This window comes from Entelurus aequoreus, linkage group LG17 (assembly GCF_033978785.1).
Source record: "Entelurus aequoreus isolate RoL-2023_Sb linkage group LG17, RoL_Eaeq_v1.1, whole genome shotgun sequence".
NCBI lineage: Eukaryota > Metazoa > Chordata > Actinopteri > Syngnathiformes > Syngnathidae > Entelurus > Entelurus aequoreus.
The window spans coordinates 49,215,176-49,232,594 of NC_084747.1; the positions used below are offsets into that span (position 1 = coordinate 49,215,176).

Consider the following 17,419-nt stretch of genomic DNA (forward strand, 5'->3'; position numbering starts at 1 on the left):
AATTGATAAGCAGCTTTGCAATTAGAGATGTCCGATAATGGCTTTTTTGCCGATATCCGATATTCCGATATTGTCCAACTCTTAATTGCCTCAAAACAGCAGCTTGGAATTTGGGACATGCTCTCCCTGAGAGAGCATGAGGAGGTTGAGGTGGGCGGGTTGGGGGGGGACGGGGTTGAGGTGGGGGTAGGAGGTAGCAGGGGGGTGTATATTGTAGCGTCCCGGAAGAGTTAGTGCTGCAAGGGGTTCTGGGTATTTGTTCTGAAGCCCTATTTTCACCTCTTCCTGGAAAGTTTTCACAGTCCACACTTTCCAACCAATTACAAGCATTCCACCTTCAAAACATACTACTTAGTTGGGACAACAAATGTTCCTTTAATTTTTTTCGTTCAAATTCTCGGTTTTCCCAAAATTCCAGGAATTTCTAAATACCAATTCTCAATTCAAACTGTTACTATGTCAACATTTTTCAATTGATTCAAAAAATTCCAACACCAACAATTGTGCTAGTATTAACATTTTAAAACATTCTTGGTTTTCCCGAAATCCCCAAATTTCCAGGAAGTTCCCGTTCAAATAAATTTACATATTCATAGTTTTACAATGCCCAACATTCTCCTAATTCCGCGCCACTTTTTAACTGATTCGGAGCTTTCAACCATCCACACACACTATTCTTCCCGAGATCTCATAGGCAAAAACATGTTGTCCCTTTCCCCAAATTCCCAGTTTCCCCAAGATTTCCAGGAATTTCCCCCATTGACAATGAATGGGCAACATACAAACCTCTCCGTATCCCACATTCCTCATCCGATTCAAACCACTTACTCCACTCATCTTGCACAATCAAACTAAACATTACCCGAGTTGAAAAAAATTCCAGGAATTTGTGTTTATGTTGTGTTACGGTGCGGATGTTCTCCCGAAATGTGTTTGTCATTCTTGTTTGGTGTGGGTTCACAGTGTGGCGCATATTTGTAACAATGTTAAAGTTGTTTTTACCGCTACCCTCAGTGTGACCTGTATGGCTGTTGACCAAGTATGTCTTGCATTCACTTGTGTGTGTAAAAAGCGGTAGATATTATGTGATTGGGCCGGCACGCAAAGACAGTGCCTTTAAGGTTTATTGGCGCTCTGTACTTCTCCCTACGTCCGTGTACACAGCGGCGTTTTAAAAAGTCATACATTTTACTTTGTGAAACCGATACCGATAATTTTGAAACCGATACCGATAATTTCCAATATTACATTTATTATCGGACACCTCTATTTGCAATGTATTTATTGCATCTTCTTATTTGTCTATCTAACACACACATTTTGTTTTGCGATAGTGACACAATAACATGTTTGGTTGCACACACGGCGACCCCCCGCCCCCCCGCTGCCCCACCCCCTGGCTTAAGAGAAATTACTGCCACCTGAAGCGGAACCCTGTCCATCATGAAGAAGGCCCCCCTAAAGCCCCACAGGTGTCCTTTAACATGTGCAAAAGGTCCATCCAAGCCTCCTACCCCCAACTACCCCCGGGCTCTCCATGTGGTCATTCATCTGCTTGTGGTGGAGGACATCAAAACAAAACACCTCCCCGGGGTTCAGGGGGGACCAAAACTTCACAGCTCAGCGTGCACGTGAATTGTTGAAGGGACGGGAATACAAAGCTGGCCGCGTTTAAACCTTTTGGACAACATTCTCGTGTTGATGCAGGCAACATCCGGAGAGAGTGAGGGGTGAATCTGAACTGAAAAAATAGATGATGGCTGTGCGGGACAAACTGCTATTTTACTGCAGGTCATACACTGCAAAAACTGAAATCTAAGTAAGATGAAATATCTCAAATAAGGCTGATATTTGCTTATTTTCTAAGCAGATTTTATGTTAGAGTGTTTTACTTGTTTTAAGTGTTTTGGTCCTAAATGATCTCAGTAAGATATTACAGCTTGTAGCTGAGATTTGATGACCTATATTGAGTAAAACATGCTTGAAACTAGAATATCAACTGTTGCAAAGCTGTGTCATCAACACTCACAAGTATAAAACTACTTTTTTAAAGTAATCATTTCTTATTTCAAGCATGAAAAAGAAAATCATGATGCCGAGCGCATATCATTATGTCAAGATAATGGCACTAGCATTTACTTCATTTAAGAATATTTTTCAACATATTGAGCAAAAAGGTGCACTTGTTAATAGTGAGAATATACTTATTTTAAGGTATTTTTGGGTTCATTGAGGTTAGCTAATGTTACTTGTTTAGGAAAGTCTTGACAAGCCGAATTTTCTTGTTCCATTGGCAGATAATTTTGCTTAGTTCAAATAAAACACCTCTAATTTTTGTATTTTTTTTCTTGTTTTTGAACACTGACTTTTTGCAGTGTAGGCACTTTTGCGGAAATAGGTGAAAGACTTTTGAATGAGAGATAACATTCAGTTTGGAGCGATTGCGACAAAAATGCCTTATTTGAGTTCAGTTATAACTCAATTATTATTGTATTCTCATTTGCTTTCTGCCCCAATGACAACCCGTCTAGGCAGCAGACCGGTCTGGGCTGAACTTAAACATATTTTCAAGTAATTAACTCTCTCTGCAAAAAGTCAGTGTTCAAAAACAAGAAAAAAAATACAAAAATGTGGGGTATTTTATTTGAACTAAGCAAAATTATCTGCCAATAGAACAAGAAAATTCGGCTTGTCAAAACTTTCCAAAACAAGTAAAATTAACGAACCTCAATGAACCCCAAAATACCTTAAAATAAGTATATTCTCACTAATAACAAGTGCACTTTTCTTGGTAGAAAAAAATGAGACCTTTTTGCTCAATATGTTGAAAAATATTCTTAAATTAAGTAAATGCTAGTGCCATTATCTTGACATAATGATATGTACTCGGCATCATGATTTTTTTTTCATGCTTGAAGTAATGAATGAAATAAGTTTATTTCGGTCATATAATCAACCATCAACCATTAACCATTTTGTAAGACCAGTTTAAGAGTACAGATTATACATCAGTGTTTTCCACACATTCATTTATTTGTGGCGGCCCGCCACGAAAGAATTAAGGCCGCCTCAAAAAAAAAAAAAAAAAGTCAAGCTTCTCAGGCAAATCATATAGTTGATGTAGATGCCCATATCGGCTGTTCAGATTTACTTTACAAAAGAGAAGTGTAGGATCAAGATTTTTGGAGCTCTTTGTTCAGTGGATCAGATGTTTGATGAAGCTTTGTGTCTATCTACCACCACTACTGTTTTCTGTTTATTTGTTACTGACTGTGGCAGGACACCTCTGCCTCTGTTTCACTTTATGTTGCTGGTAAATAATATGGTTGTAGCAGTAGGCTAAAGTTAAATTATTTAGTATGCACTAATTAAAGGGGCAGAGCTTTAAGAGACATTTTGGCTTTTATATTTTTATAAGATATATTTTTCGTAAGAACCACAATTAATAAATATATTTCAGTGAATAACTTATTGTTCAAATCTGTATATAAATATGTACATAAAGTGTTGTAATTATATTGTAAAATGGATGGATGGATGGATGGATGGACGTTTAAAACAAAACTGTTATTATTAATTAGTAAGTATACATTTTTTTAGCCATTTTAGAGAAAATCATATCATTGTAGTAAATTATGCAAATTACTCGATGATGTCACAGTGACCACGCCCATATCCACGCCCCCACCGCCACAGGTATCTTGGCAGTTTATGGGAAACACTGTACATATATAACAATCATACACATTTACACACAAAAAGAAAAGAAAAGAAAAGAAAAAGGAATAGGCTGAAGCCAAGGCTTATATTTGCCTATCCTATACCTTCACTGAAAATAAGATTACCTGGAACATCAACGTTAAAAAGAAAAAAAAAATCAATGGGATGAAAGTAATTGTTACTATATTTTATAATTTTCAATGACTTCACCTTTCAATGTTTTCTTAAACCTTAACAAAGAACTACATGTCTTCAGCTCATCACTGAGCTTGTTCCACCATTTAACTCCTAAAACTGAAATACATTTGTATTTTATATTCCTTCTTGCTTTACCTATTTCAAAAATCAATATCCCCCGTAAATTATAGTTTTCTCCTCTTAATTGAAATAACCCAAGAATACAAGCTTTTCTTTATTCGAAACATAATTTCCATTGTTTTTACAAAACACAATATCTGAAAATTTTAACACATTACAACTTATAAATAATGGATTGGTATGTTCATAGTAGCACGCTTTGTGTATTATTCTAATGACCCTTTTTTGAAGTTTAATTATTGGGTCTAAGTAAGAAATTATTACTTTAAAAAAGTAGTTTTATACTTGTGAGTGTTATTGACACAGCTTTGCAACAGTTGATATTCTAGTTTCAAGCATGTTTTACTCAATATAGCTCATCAAATCTCAGCAACAAGCTGTAATATCTTACTGAGATCATTTAAGACCAAAACACTTAAAACAAGTAAAACACTCTAACATAAAATCTGCTTAGTGAGAAGAATTATCTTATCAGACAGAAAATAAGCAAATATCCCCCTTATTTGAGATATTTCATCTTACTTAGATTTCAGTTTTTGCAGTGTTTTGCTTAGCCCTCCCTAAGCTTCAATGCCTTTTGTTTATTTTTGGTTTAAGCATTAGATACCTTTTTACCTGCACCCTGCCTCCCGCTGTCGTCTGCATATTGTGACCACGACAAACCATGTTAACGACATCTACAAAGCAATTAGCTACCTGCTGCCACATACTGATATGGAGGAGTATTACACGGTTAAACTGCCGAGCTCTTGACAGCACAGACAATAATTACTGTGTCAGGTTTGTCACTGACAGTTTAGTTATGTTTTGGTTTTTCCTCTGTGTTTGTTTTTATTTCCTGTCAGCGCTCTTATTTTGGTTCAGTTTCCTGCGTGTCTCCCTGAGCGCTGTTTCCCCTCTGCTGCGGCTGATTGGCACCTGGCCACACCTGGTGTCAATCAGCCGGCTGCTATTTAGACCTGCATTGCCCTCCAGTCACTGCTGGAGTATTGTCGTTGTCGCTGTAGCTGTAAGCCAGGGGTGTCCAAATTGCGGCCCGGGGGCCATTTGCGGCCCGCAGGTCATTTTTTAACGGCCCCACGGCACATTTTAAAAATACGATTGAAAAAAATAAAAAACATTAAAAGTGATATTTAAAGAGCAAACAGGTGAAATGTAACAAGAAAATGTAGCAATGTCTACTCTAATCAAACAAAGCTGCCATGTAGGCTGTTTCTTTCTTTAAAAAATAATAATGAATCCAAATCAATGTCATTATGAATTATTGACCTATTCAAGGCTCCAATTACGTCACATTAAATATTTTGAGATATTTTTTGGGGAAAATGTTGCATATTTTGTGTTTGCCATGTAAAAAAACGAGCTGTTTTTTTTAAAGAAGGGCCTAAAACGAAAAAACAAAAAACATAAAACATAAACAACAATAAAACTTATAATTGACAGATAGATCTGAAGTTGATCTCGAGATTATTGTGTTAAAAGTAAACAGTAAAAAAATATATAATTTATTTTTTAACACTTTAATGAGTTTATTAATTTAGTGTGATTAGTTTTTAAAAATAATAATGAATTAAAATCAATGGTGTTATGAGTTATTGACCTTTTTAAGGCTCCAATTATATAATCTCAAATATCCCACTTAAAAATTTTATTGGGTGAAAATATTGCATATTTTGTGTTTTTTTCATTAAAAAAAGGGTTTTCTTTGACAAAAAGAGCATACAATTTAAATCTTTAAAAAATGTTATATTGACAGATAGACCTAATGTTGATTTAGAGCAGGGGTTACCAACCTTTTTGAAACCAAGAGCTACTTCTTGGGTACTGATTAATGCGAAGGGCTACCAGTTTGATACACACTTAAATAAATTGCCAGAAATAGCCAATTTGCTCAATTTACCTTTAACTCTATGTTATTATTAATAATTAATGATATTTACACTTAATTGAACAGTTTAAAAGAGGAGAAAAGACGAAAAAAATGACAATTACATTTTGAAACATAGTTTATCTTCAATTTAACTTTTTAAAATTCAAAATTCAACAGAAAAAAAGAAGAGAAAAACTTAAAAAAAGAATTTATAGAACATCATTAGTAATTTTTCCTGATTAAGATTAATTTTAGAATTTTGATGACATGTTTTAAATAGGTTAAAATCCAGTCTACACTTTGTTAGAAGATATAACAAATTCGACCAAGCTATATTTCTAACAAAGACAAATCATTATTTCTTCTAGATTTTCCAGAACAAAAATTTTAAAATAAATTCAAAATACTTTGAAATAAGATTTAAATTTGATTCTACAGATTTTTAGATTTGCCAGAATAATTTTTTTGAATTTTAATCATAATAAGTTTGAAGAAATATTTCACAAATACTCTTCGTTGAAAAAACAGAAGCTAAAATGAAGAATTAAATTAAAATGTATTTATTATTCTTTACAATTAAAAAATTAAAAAATTACTTGAACATTGATTTAAATTGTCAGGAAAGAAGAGGAAGGAATTTAAAAGGTAAAAATGTATATGTGTTTAAAAATCCTAAAATCATTTTTAAGGTTGTATTTTTTCTCTAAAATTGTCTTTCTGAAAGTTATAAGAAGCAAAGTAAAAAAAATTAATGAATTTATTTAAACAAGTGAAGACCAAGTCTTTAAAATATTTTCTTGGATTTTCAAATTCTTTTTGAGTTTTGTCTCTCTTAGAATTAAAAATGTCGGGCAAAGCGAGACCAGCTTGCTAGTAAATAAATAACATTTAAAAAATAGAGGCAGCTCACTGGTAAGTGCTGCTATGTGAGCTATTTTTAGAACAGGCCGGCGGGCTACTCATCTGGTCCTTACGGGCTACCTGGTGCCCGCGGGCACCGCGTTGGTGACCCCTGATCTAGAGATTTTAAAACTTGAATAATAACACAAATAATAATACTGAATAATGACACATTTTTTTATATTTTTTGGACCAAAACCCTTTGGGGTCCCCAGGATCAAGCCTGAGTGGAAGCCTAAATGTATATTTTTTATACATATATTGTATTGGTTTTTAAAATAAAAAATATCAAAATGGCCCCTGCTAGCTTTGATTTTTTCATTGTGCGGCCCTCAGTGGAAAAAGTTTGGACACCCCTGCTGTAAGATGTATGCTGGGGACTGTTTGCTGTTTCCAGTTTTCCTGTTTGATGGTTCCTGGTTTGTGTTTTGCCTTAATTTTGGACATTAAATTAAAGTTTTCCCGCACCAAACCTGCCATCTCTGCATCTTAGGGTTCGTCACCACCACGACAACTTGACATACTGCTTTGCAAAAAATATTTTTAACCCAATTAAATGAAATTACATAATTTCCCACGGCGCACCGAACGATATCTCACGGTACACCAGTGTGCCGCGGCACAGTGGTTGAAAACACTGGTATAGAGAGTGAGTCTAGAATAAAACACGAAGCGTATCGCTGTGTCTCCCGGTATGAAATTGTTCTCTTTGATGTCAATGCCAAGTGACCTCGCCGGTGGTCGGAGGAATTAAAGAGCCGTCCAAACAAACGTCAACACTCCTAACACCCTCAAGGTCGTCTTGTGTGTGTCTGTGTGTGAGTGTGTCTATGTGTGTGTGTGTGCGCGCGTGTGTGTCAATCCAAGCTATCCTTTTGAGGGTTTACTTCTTCATTTTTTAAAGATAATTGACGTCATTGAGTGATGCTTCCTCGTTAAAAGCATACTCATCTCTCCATCCTCACTGTTTTGCTACGTGCTCCGAAAGGATTGGAAAAATATACCCTATTGAAATGCATTTTGGGGGTGATCCGGATCATTTCTACTACATTTATGGTTACAAAGCTGCACTTTTTAGTGTGTGTATGCTTTGAGTTGTGATTTTCATTCAAGTGTAAACATTTTTAACAAAGTATATTTGTATAGAGATGTCCGATAATGGCTTTTTTGCCGATATCCGATATTCCGATATTGTCCAACTCTTAATTACCGATTCCGATATCAACCGATACCGATATATACAGTCGTGGAATTAACACATTGTTATGCCTAATTTTGTTGCGATGCCCCCGCTGGATGTATTAAACAATGTAACAAGGTTTTCCAAAATAAATTAACTCAAGTTATGGAAAAAAATGCCAACATGGCACTGCCATATTTATTATTGAAGTCAAAAAGTGCATTATTTTTTTTTAACATGCCTCAAAACAGCAGCTTGGAATTTGGGACATGCTCTCCCTGAGAGAGCATGAGGAGGTTGAGGTGGGCGGGGTTGAGGTGGTGGTGTGGGGGGTGGAGGGGGGTAGGGGGTAGCGGGGGGTGTATATTGTAGCGTCCCGGAAGAGTTAGTGCTGCAAGGGTTTCTGGGTATTTGTTCTGTTTAGGGCTGCAACAACTAATCGATTAAATCGATTAAAATTGATTATAAAAATAGTTGGCGATTAATTTAGTCATCGATTCGTTGGATCCATGCTATGCGCATGCGCAGAGGCTATTTTTTTTAAATATTATTTTTTATTTTTTATATTTAATTTTATTTTTTTTAATAAACTTTTATTTATAAACTGCAACATTTACAAACAGCTAAGAAACAATAATCAAAATAAGTATGGTGCCAGTATGCTGTTTTTTTTCAATAAAATACGGGAAAGGATAGAAATGTAGTTTGTCTCTTTTATCCGATTATTAATCAATTAATCGAAGTAATAATCGACAGATTAATCGATTATCAAATTAGTTGTTAGTTGCAGCCATAGTTCTGTTGTGTTTATGTTGTGTTACGGTGTGGATGTTCTCCCGAAATGTGTTTGTCATTCTTGTTTGGTGTGGGTTCACAGTGTGGCGCATATTTGTAGCAGTGTTAAAGTTGTTTGTACGGCTACTCTCAGTGTGACCTGTATGGCTGTTGACCAAGTATGATTGCATTCACTTGTGTGTGTGTGTGAGATGCCGTAGATATTATGTGATTGGGCCGGAACGCAAATGCAGCGCCTTTAAGGCACGCCCCCAATATTGTTGTCTGGCTGGTAATCGTGAGAAATTCGGGAGAATGGTTGCCCCGGGAGATTTTCGGGAGGGGTACTGAAATTCGGGAGTCTCCCGGGAAAATCGGGAGGGTTGGCAAGTATGACTGGGAGACGCAACTGCTCTGTACATCTCCCTACGTCCGTGTACCACTCCGTACAGCGGCGTTTTAAAAAGTCATAACTTTTACTTTTTGAAACTGATATCGATAATTTCCGATATTACATTTTAAAGCATTTATCGGCCGATAATATCGGCAGTCCGGTATTATCGGACATCTCTAATATTTTACTGTTATTACTCGTTTGTTTTATGTACCTAGGAGATTTAAAGGTTTACTTTCAAACTACAATGTTAAAATATCCGAGAAGTACAAGTGTATTGCATTTGAAGCGATATACATGCATTATTTTTTATGTATTATCATTACATCAGTGGTTAATTTGGTCTCAAAAAATAATGGCAATAATATCGTTTATCGGCAATAATTTGTAGATAGTCGAGCAAAATTTGTAATCGGCCAAGGCCTGACTGCATATCCAATAGCATATCCAATACATATTATCTAGAGCAGTGTTTTTCAAGCTTTTTTGAGCCAAGGCACATTTTTTTCATTGGAAAAAATCCGAAGGCACACCACCAGCAGAAATCATTAAAAATCGTAACTCGATATTGACAATAAGTCGTCGTCGCAATCGTTGGATATGACTTTAAACCATAACCCAGTGTGCATCTCTATAGCTCTTGTCTCAAAGTAGGTGTACTGTCACCACCTGTCACATCACGCCGTGACTTATTTTGACTTTTTTGCTGTTTTCCTGTGTGTAGTGTTTTAGTTCTTGTCTTGCGTTCCTATTTTGGTGGCTTTTCCTGTTTTGTTGGTATTTTCCTGTCTTCCTATAAGCGCCATTACCCGCACCTGCTTTGTTTTAACAATGAAGACTATTTCAGTTGTTGCTATCCTTCTTTGTGTGGACATTGTTGTCATGTCATGGACGGATGTACTTTGTGGATGCCATCTCCGCTCCACACGCTGTAAGTTTTTGCTGTCGTCCAGCATTCTGTTTTTCTTTACTCTGTAGCCAGTTCAGTTTTAGTTTCGTTCTGCATAGCCTTCCCTAAGCTTCAATGCCTTTTTTTAGGGGCACTCGCCTTTTGTTTATTTTTGTTTTAAGCATTAGATACTTTTTTACCTGCACCCTGCCTCCCACTGTCGTCTGCATATTGTGATCACGACAAACCATGTTCCGACATCAACAAAGCAATAAGCTACCTACTGATATGGAAGAGTATAACACGGTTACTCTGCCAAGCTCCAGACAGCACCGACACTCAACAACGGCACATTATTTGCGGATTATAATTACACTGCAAAAAGTCAGTGTTCAAAAACAAGAAAAAAAAATACAAAAATGAGGGGTATTTTATTTGAACTAAGCAAAATTATCTGCCAATAGAACAAGAAAATTCGGCTTGTCAAGACTTTCCAAGACAAGTCAAATTAGCTAACCTCAATGAACCCAAAAATACCTTAAAATAAGTATATTCTCACTAATAATAACAAGTGCACTTTTCTTGGTAGAAAAAAAAAAGGACCATTTTGCTCAACCAGTGTCCTCTACAGTAGACATGTATTTTGTCAAAGTTACAGAGGTTTTTTCTTTTTTTTTGCGAAAAAGCTAGTCAAAGATCATCTATATGACAGCACTCTTGTGTTTTGAAGAATCTGCTGCAAAAATGTGAGTCTCTTACATGTTGGTTTTTTTAACTGAACCTGCAGGCCACCAGTTGAATAGCCCACGTAATGAAATAGAGTGGACCTAAAATGGAACCTTGAGGAACACCGCTAGTATAACTAAATAAGTTGAACAAAGGACTACACTGCAAAAAAATCATTATTCAAAACAAGAAAAAAAATTACAAAATGTAGGGTTATTTTATTTGAACTAAGCAAAATTATCTGCCAATACAACAAGAAAATGTGGCTTGTCAAGACTTTCCGAAACAAGTAAAATTAGCTAACTTCAATGAACCCAAAAATACCTTAAAATAAGTATATTCTCACTAATAACAAGTGCACGTTTCTTGGTAGAAAAAAAAGAGACCTTTATGCTCAATATGTTGAACAATATTCTTAAATGAAGTAAATGCTAGTGCCATTATCTTGACATAATGATATCATGATTTTTTTTTCATGCTTGAAGTAAGAAATTATTACTTTAAAAAAGTAATTTTATACTTGTGAGTGTTGATGACACAGCTTTGCAACAGTTGAAATTCTAGTTTCAAGCATGTTTTTACTCAATATAGGTCATCAAATCTCAGCAACAAGCTGTAATATCTTACTGAGATCATTTAGGACCAAAACCCTTAAAACAAGTAAAACACTCTAACATAAAATCTGCTTAGTGAGAAGAATTATCTTATCAGACAGAAAATAAGCAAATATCACCCTTATTTGAGATGTTTAATCTTACTTAGATTTCAGTTTTTGCAGTGTACTGGTTTGTAAAAAAATATTTTTAACCCAAATAGCTGAAATGACATAATCCCACACGGCACACCAGACTGTATCAGTGGTTGAAAAACACTGATCTAGACAACAAAGAGTTCATCTTAGATCCACTTTAATGATCCTTTACTGTTTGGTAGATAAAGCCTGTCAAGAGTGTTTTTCTAGTCTTTAAATGTTTGGCATTATACGGGCAGTTTCTTAAGAACTATATTACGGGCCTCTTCAAGATTTCAGTACGTAAAGATGTACACATGTTGATCACGATATTCAAAGTTATCTCCATGTCGTAAGTTGTTGGTTGCGTCAATGCTGGTAAACAAAGGTGTCCCATTGCAGTAGTTTATTTAGGATTCAGTAGCAGCCCAAACGAGGATTACATCAAAGCCCGTTGCTGCCTCTTTTAGACCGCTAAGTACTTTCTGCTGCTGTTGACGGGCTACTGAGAGCCTGAAGTCAACAGACAGCTGTGTAAAAGAAATAGAGGGATGGCACCAAGACAGGAAGACAGAGATACTGAGATAGAGAGACAGGTCAATGATGATAAACCCACAAGCTGAGTGTTTTGCGTTCATGGACAGGTTTTAAAATGGCGCCCTCTGGAGGCCAATCAAATTATTGCGAGAATTATGCTTACCATTATTTGAAGGGTGGATCCATAAACATCAGATGGAGATGGTCACATACCGCCGTACTCTGTAGACACACAAACGTACACAGTCACGTGTTGTACATATGCACCTGGGGATCGGCTGGTTAGCAACACTAAATTGGCCCTAGTGTGTGAATCTGTATTGGCCCCTGCGATGACATGGCAACTTGTCCAGGGTGTACACTGCCTTCCACCCTAGTGCAGCTGGGATAGGCTCCAGCTCCCCGCGACCCCGAAACTAGTCTTAACTTTAAAGAAATACACTCTATACATTGCTAATGTGGTAAATGACTATTCTAGCTGCAAATGTCTGGTTTTTGGTGCAATATCTACATAGGTGTATAGAGGCCCATTTCCAGCAACTATCACTCCAGTGCTCTAATGGTACAATGTGTTTGCTCATTGGCTCAGAAGGCTAATTGATGATTAGAAAACCCTTGTGCAATCATGTTCACACATCTGAAAACAGTTTAGCTCGTCACAGAAGCTACAAAACTGACCTTCCTTTGAGCAGATTGAGTTTCTGGAGCATCACATTTGTGGGGTCAATTAAACGCTGAAAATGGCCAGAAAAAGGGAACTTTCATCTGAAACTCGACAGTCTATTCTTGTTCTTAGAAATGAAGGCTATTCCACAAAATTGTTTGGGTGACCCCAAACTTTTGAACGGTAGTGTATATATATATATATATATATATATATATATATATATATATATATATATATATATATATATATATATATATATATATATATATATATATATATATATATATATATATATATATATATATATGTATATATATATATATATATATATATATATATATATATATATACATATATATATATATATATATATATATATATATATATATATATATATATATATATATATATATATATATATATATATATATATATATATATATATATATATATATATGTATGTGTGGGAAAAAAATCACAAGACTATTTCATCTCTACAGGCCTGTTTCATGAGGGGTTTTCCTCATTGATCAGGAGATTTTTTCACGGAAAAAATCTCCTGAGGATTGAGGAAAACCCCTCATGAAACAGGCCTGTAGAGATGAAATAGTCTTGTGATTTTTTTCCCACACATACATATTACGCTCTACCACGGTATCGAGCACTATTTTTTGGATAATCTAATTAAGACATATATATATATATATATATATATATATATATATATATATATATATATATATATATATATATATATATATATATATATATATATATATATATATATATATATATATATATATATATATATATATATATATATATTTATATATATATATATAAACACACACACACACACACACACACACACACACACACACACACACACACACACACACACACACTAAATAAGAACTTTTGTCAAGGCAAGAAGCAATTACTCATGTTTACATTGGTTCTTATGGGTAACTCTGCTTCACTATACGAACCTTTCAGTTGACGAACCATGTTCAAGAACCAATTAAGTCTGTAAAACAAGGTTGCACTGTACCATCGAGTCTATTGAATAGCGCAAGCATATTTTAATGCATTTCACTTCTTTGCCACAAACTTGATGCGCCACATGCAATCATTATGACAGCACGAATATCAATGGTAAAAGTCTTTCTTTGGTATGGAATTAAAACACACATTTACAGACAGTGCTATTCCTTACACCATTATTAATGAGTAAAAAACAGCTTCAGAGTGAATTATGTTTGATTTAAGACATGTTGGAAGAAATTGAAAAAACAAAAAGGAGGGATGGCGGGGTGTCAGTTTTTTACCGCTCGTCAGGTATCAAAAGCCGACCTGTCAAGGCAGGAGCCCGGCGGTGTGCCTCAATGCTCGGCTGTTCCGAAAAGGATCAGCGAGACGGATTAGCTTCCAAATCCCTTTTTTTCCACTCAGCTGCTGAAAACTGTCATTTCTCTCTTTGCCAATAAAAGCACTGACAGGTAGAGACACCACCTGCAGCGAAATGGACTCGATAGATGACACTTTTATTGTAATGGACTTAACCTTGTCTTATCAACGGAGGAAGCTTGCCTGTATGAAGCTGTTCAGTTGTAACTACTATATGTACGTTACTGTTACTGTACTGTTATACAGAACTGCACATTCGATAATAAAGGAGTGCACCTGGCAAAGAAAGGGTCATTTTACATTGCCAGAATCCAGTGGTTTAACACCAGGGATACTGGTCTGATTGATAATATGGAAGGAGAACAGTATGGAACATCCTTCCATTATTTACCGCTTGTTCCTTTCGGGGTCGCGGGGGGCGGTGCTGGAGCCTATCTCAGCTGAATTCGAGAGGAAGGTGGGGTACACCCTGGACAAGTCGCCACCTCATCGCAGGGCCAACACAGATACACTGCAAAAAGTCAGTGTTCAAAAACAAGAAAAAAACAAACAAAAATTAGGGGTATTTTATTTGAACTAAGCAAAATTATCTGCCAATAGAACAAGATAATTTGGCTTGTCAAGACTTTCCAAAACAAGTAAAATTAGCTAACCTCAATGAACCCAAAAATACCTTCAAATAAGTATATTCTCACTAATAACAACTGTACTACTATATGAGTACGTATTTTCTATTGTTTCATTGAAAATAAAACAGCAAAGTCCATTTGGCTGTCATCTGTTTTAATATGAGACACAATTGGGTCAAAGTCATGATTTTTTTTTTTTACATGATGGAAATAAGAAATAATTGCTTTAAGAAAGTAGTTTTATACTTGTGAGTGTTGATGACACAGCTTTGCAACAGTTGATATTCTAGTCTCAAGCATGTTTTACTCAATATAGGTCATCAAATCTCAGCAACAAGCTGTAATATCTTACTGAGATCATTTAGGACCAAAACCCTTAAAACAAGTAAAACACTCTAACATAAAATCTCATGTATGGCCGCGCAAGTCCCAGGATGCCCAAAATGTCCATAACACACCGAGCCGAGTCCCACGGGGAGGGGGGGGATAAAAGTTGGAAAAGTTGGCAAAAGTCCCAAAAATGTTCAAAATGCCTACCCAGGTTCGAGTCCCACAAGTCCCGCCGCCGGACGGGATGCCCAAAATGTGCCCAGCAAAGTCCCACGGGAAGGCGGGGAGAAAAGTGAGAAAAGTCGGTAAAATGTTCAAAAATCATACCCGGGTTCGATGTGGGACTCGAACCTGGGTAGGTATTTTGAACTTCCAACTTTTATCCCCCCTCCCCGTGGGACTCAGGCGGGTGTGTTATGGACATTTTGGGCATCCCGGGACTTGCGCGGCAGGCGACGGGACTTGTGGGACTCGAACCTGGGTAAGTATTTTGAACATTTTTGGGGACTTTTGCCGACTTTTCTCCCCCACTTCCCGTGGGACTTTGCTGGGTGCGTTTTGGACAGTTTTCGCATCCCGGGACTGGTACGGCCGGGGAGGTATTTTGGACACAATTGGGACTTTTTGACCATTTTGGCCGCCTTTTCCCCTCTTCTTCCCCGCCTTCCTGTGCACCATTGCTGGGTGTGTTTTGGACATTTGGACAAAAATAGTTTCAAGCATGTTTTACTCAATATAGGTCATCAAATCTCAGCAACAAGCTGTAATATCTTACTGAGATCATTTAGGACCAAAACCCTTAAAACAAGTAAAACACTCTAACATAAAATCTTATGTATGGCCGCGCAAGTCCCAGGATGCCCAAAATGTCCATAACACACCCAGCCGAGTCCCACGGGGAGGGGGGGTTAAAAGTTGGAAAAGTCGGCAAAAGTCCCAAAAATGTTCAAAATACCTACCCAGGTTCGACTCCCACAAGTCCTGCCGCCGGCCGGGATGCCCAATATGTCCAAAACGCGCCCAGCAAAGTCCCACGGCAAGGCGGGGAGAAAAGTGAGAAAAGTCGGTAAAATGTTCAAAAATCACACCCGGGTTCGAGTGCCACAAGTCTTAAGACTTGTGGCACTCCATGTGGGACTCGAACCTGGGTAGGTATTTTGAACTTCCAACTTTTATCCCCCGTCCTCGTGGGACTCAGGCGGGTGTGTTATGGACATTTAGGGCATCCCGGGACTTGCATGGCCGGTGGCGGGACTTGTGGGACTCGGGTAGGTATTTTGAACATTTTTGCAGAATTTTCTCCCCCACTTCCCGTGGGACTTTGCTGGGTGCGTTTTGGACATTTTTCGCATCCCGGGACTGGTGCGGCCGGGGAGGTATTTTGGACACAATTGGGACTTTTTGACCATTTTGGCCGCCTTTTCCCCTCTTCTTCCCCGCCTTCCTGTGCACCATTGCTGGGTGTGTTTTGGACATTTGGACAAAAATAGTTTCAAGCATGTTTTACTCAATATAGGTCATCAAATCTCAGCAACAAGCTGTAATATCTTACTGAGATCATTTAGGACCAAAACCCTTAAAACAAGTAAAACACTATAACATAAAATCTTATGTATGGCCGCGCAAGTCCCAGGATGCCCAAAATGTCCATAACACACCCAGCCGAGTCCCACGGGGAGGGGGGGTTAAAAGTTGGAAAAGTCGGAAAAAGTCCCAAAAATGTTCAAAATACCTACCCAGGTTCGAGTCCCACAAGTCCCGCCGCCGGACGGGATGCCCAAAATGTCCAAAATGTGCCCAGCAAAGTCCCACGGGAAGGCGGGGAGAAAAGTGAGAAAAGTCGGTAAAATGTTCAAAAATCATACCCGGGTTCGATGTGGGACCTGAACCTGGGTAGGTATTTTGAACTTCCAACTTTTATCCCCCCTCCCCGTGGGACTCAGGCGGGTGTGTTATGGACATTTTGGGCATCCCGGGACTTGCGCGGCAGGCGACGGGACTTGTGGGACTCAAACCTGGGTAAGTATTTTGAAAATTTTTGGGGACTTTTCCTGACTTTTCTCCCCCACTTCCCATGGGACTTTGCTGGGTGCGTTTTGGACAGTTTTCGCATCCCGGGACTGGTGCGGCCGGGGAGGTATTTTGGACACAATTGGGACTTTTTGACCATTTTGGCCGCATTTTCCCCTCTTCTTCCCCGCCTTCCTGTGCACCATTGCTGGGTGTGTTTTGGACATTTGGACAAAAATAGTTTCAAGCATGTTTTACTCAATATAGGTCATCAAATCTCAGCAACAAGCTGTAATATCTTACTGAGATCATTTAGGACCAAAACCCTTAAAACAAGT

General features: G+C 37.4%; 1 protein-coding gene across 5 annotated transcripts in view; it reads right to left on the reverse strand.

Annotated features, from left to right (window-relative positions):
- The window catches only part of bmpr1ba (bone morphogenetic protein receptor, type IBa), a 204,397-nt gene that overhangs the window by 146,134 nt on the left and 40,844 nt on the right, over positions 1-17,419 (reverse strand). For 4 of the 5 annotated variants that reach the window (XM_062024288.1, XM_062024284.1, XM_062024285.1 and 1 more), the window contains one exon: positions 12,202-12,260. The exons of the other annotated variant lie outside the window; for it this stretch is intronic. The gene's annotated coding sequence lies outside the window, so the exon portion shown is untranslated. The remainder of the gene's footprint in view (positions 1-12,201; positions 12,261-17,419) is intronic. 5 annotated transcript variants of the gene reach the window in all.